The 3,439-nt window shown below is 46.7% G+C and overlaps 1 protein-coding gene across 1 annotated transcript in view; it reads right to left on the bottom strand.

Annotated features, from left to right (window-relative positions):
- The window catches only part of LOC115291229, a 42,194-nt gene that overhangs the window by 37,058 nt on the left and 1,697 nt on the right, over nucleotides 1–3,439 (bottom strand). The gene's annotated exons all lie outside the window — the stretch shown is intronic.

The following is a 3,439-nucleotide window of genomic DNA, read 5'->3' as shown; positions in this document are numbered from 1 at the left end:
CGCTGTCTTGGAGCCCTGCACCCTCTGCACCTGGAGGAGGACTTGGGAGGTCGCTCCAGGCGGGTGCCCGGAGTTTTGCCTAGCTTTCAAATGGTTTGAATCGAGGGCATGATTAGTTCCCTTACTCCCCTTGATCCTTGTATGGAGGTCCAGTCCCCGGCAGGCAGCCCCTCATGCCCAATGTGACACTAACACGATGCCTCACGCACAGAAGGCTCATATCAACATAAGCGTGAAGGATTTCTGCTATTTTTGTAAAGGTAGCCAGTGCCTCTGTTTGTCACCGGCGTCACACAGACCTTTAAAAGCAGCTGCTATTTACGTGGGAATGTTTATTGAGAAGTAGTTTGGGGACACTCTGACGGTATGGTGGTTGTGTTCTTCAGAGTTACTGTCCTCTGCAAAAGGAGGCTTTTAGCATTGGATGTAGTGTTTCAGTAAGACACGTGATGGGCAGTTTGTGAAATATATCCTTTAGGTAATCCTCTCACTTGCAGTTAAGTGCGCGCAGGAAGTCACCCAAAGCAGTGGAGAAACGCTTAGCAAAGAATCGGACTGCAGAAAATTTTCTTTTAGGATAGTCACTGCTGTAAAACAAAGTTTCTGCACGAACAACTAGAGCAAGGAGAGAATGCCACGGTTTAAAGTGTCTACGACTTCTGCTTTTCGTGGATCATTAAACTTTAGGCCGTTTCTCACAGGGAGGAGGGAAGTTTGCTTTTCTGCCACTGTCCTTTCTTTAAAACACTCTTGCAATCAGGAAGGCAGCCTAGAAAAGTCTGTGTGTAGATAGGTTTTACTACTTGATTTCTTGACGTTAGGCTCATGAATAAAACCACAGTGGGACACAGACTGAGTCCACATTGAACATCAAAAACACTTCTTTAGAGGTCTTCACCCAGCAGCAAGTCTTGGGAAAGTTAAAGAGAACTTTGGATTAAATTATGGCTAAAAGTAAAGTCAACCTCGCCCCCCCCCCGCCACAATAAAGAGAGGATGTGAATTGAAATATAGTATGTGAAATTAACACAGTTATTTACACAAACAGAGCTGGCTGAACTTTTCCGCTGGCCACCCAGAAATACCAGCCCTTTCTGGTATTTCTGTAAGACACGGATCCTCCCCACCTCTTTCCATGAAAACCTGTTAGTTCACCATCTCTGATCTTTCTGGCCTCTTTAGGGAGATTGTTGCTAATGTGTCATTTTCATGTTTTAGTATGGCAACAAAGTCCACATAATTCAATATCAGATAAGGGTGAGGTGCGGTTCTCTCTGTAAACTGTAAAGCACCTTACAGATGATGGCTCCTGTTGCCTGTAAGTTTTAGTAGCTGCTCAGGATTCCATTCTCACACGTTCGGCACTGTAAGCTGTTTGTTATAGATTTTTTTACTGAGGAGTAGAGAGTCTCTATGTCTACCGTCTTCTTTCATTTATTTGTCAATGAACATTTTTTTTTTCAGTGCAAATTATATGTCAAACCATGTGTTGGATATTGGGGATGTGGAATCCTTGGCTACACACATGCCCTAACTCACACTCTTTTTTATTTTTTCAGTTCCCAGACTTGTAAATAAATTAGAGCAGTGCAGTAACTCCATTAATCCAGGTGTATATCAGATGTTGTTGGCTCAGGGAGGGGAACAGAGAAGCGGTTCCTTCTCCAGGGGGCTGACTCATGGGAATTCTCCGCGGCGGACATTGTCAGCTCAGGCAAGCTCTGCTTGTGCGCCTGGGGCACTTAGGGTTTCCTTCCCTTCTCTCTCCTGCCTACCCTCCTTGTCTTCTCACTGTTAGAAACGTTCCAGCTTGGTTCCAGCCCTTTTCTCTCTTGGCCCCACTTCCCTTTGGAGTATGTAGTGCAAAGCTCTCATTGATAGTTACAAGAAGGAAGAAGGGAATAAACCTCAAAACCGTTCCCCCCAATTCCTGCCAGCCCAGAGCTGCCTATTAGGCCATGTCCCCAGTGAAGTTCGCCTCTTTACCCAGCTCTCCCACCAGCCAGCGTCATTCTCCAGTTCACAACTGTGGCCCGGAAAGCTCAAGTTCTAAATATTTTTCCTTTCCCAAGATGGTGAAAATCCTGTGTGTGTGTATGTGTGTGTGTTTGTGTGTACACAAGCATCTTGAGTGGCACTCACAAAGCGAACACATCTATGTAAACACCACCCGGGTCAAGAACTAAAACATGACACCCCAGAAGCCCCTCTCGCACTCCAGTTCCTCACAGTCCTATTTTGTTTCCATAGAGGGAAGAGAGATTAATTTTGCTTGTTTGTAAACTTTATAAACATAGACTCAAACAGCATATAATCTTCACGCCTGGCTTATTTCATGTGACACCACGTTTAAGACCGTGATCCACACTCTTGTGTGTAAGTAGTTCCTTCTCATTGTTTTCAGCATTCCATTAGACGATTATGTCGCGTTTTGTTGGTCCATTCTACTCTTGATGAGCACGGTAGTTTCCAGTTGTTGCCTACAACAAAAAATGTGCAGTGAATCCTTTAGCCTTTTGATACCCAAAGGCCTACCGGTTTCACCATTATTTTTTCCTATTGGAGTAACCTAAGAAGGGATAGCGGTAGGTGAAGGAACCAGCCCTGTGGGTTTTTCATCTTCACCAGCGCTAAGTACCTTTGGAGGGACAGAAGACTATTCTCATTCGGTGACCTGAACAGAGAAGACAAAACCGAGGGATGGCTTCTTTCATGAGTGAGCGGATTGGAAGTGGTGATCTTTGAGAAAGAAGGAGGAAAAGTAACTAGGTCATGATGGGAAACAGGCTCGGTTCCGGAAGTATCCCTAAGGGAATGGACAGCTGGTGGCTCAGGGTACCCGCATCTCTCCTGCCCTCCTCTCCCCACCTTCCCTTTGTGGAGACTCTGACCTGCCCCAGGGCTGGTCCTGGAGGGCTTGGCTCAGAGGAAGTCTTTCTGTCCTGGCTTGTCTGGAGGGGGCAGTTGGCCTCCAGCGCTCAGTTCTGAATGAAGGCAGGTTCCCTGGAATGTGCTTTAAGGATAAGTGGTGCCCCTTGGAGGTTTTTGTCATCTAGTGCTACAAGGACTTCGGTGGGGGGTGGGGGGGGAGGGGGGGAGGGCTGGCATTTGCGGCCTGGGGGACTGAAGTTTTCCTTAGAGAAATACTTCGGCTTCTGGACTCACCACAAGCAGTGTGTGAACCTGCAAGTTGTCAGGGGGTCGGTCCTGACAAATTTAGGCAAGTCCCCTCGTGAGACGCTGAGGACAGTGGGTTCATGGACCCTGCACTATTGATTTCCTCCTCTGCTTTCAAGTTTTAAATCTTCCCAAGGTGGAACACAGAGACTACGTAGCAGACTGAGTAATTACCACTTCTCATCCTGGCGGTTGCCATCAGTTTGGTTATAGAGTTAGGATTTCTCCACCTTCCTGACCTTCCTCATCTGCTTCTCTCCCC

Source organism: Suricata suricatta, chromosome 5 (assembly GCF_006229205.1).
Source record: "Suricata suricatta isolate VVHF042 chromosome 5, meerkat_22Aug2017_6uvM2_HiC, whole genome shotgun sequence".
Taxonomy (NCBI): domain Eukaryota; kingdom Metazoa; phylum Chordata; class Mammalia; order Carnivora; family Herpestidae; genus Suricata; species Suricata suricatta.
The sequence above is the reverse complement of the archived record's forward strand: the minus strand, read 5'-3'. Positions and strand labels throughout refer to the sequence as shown.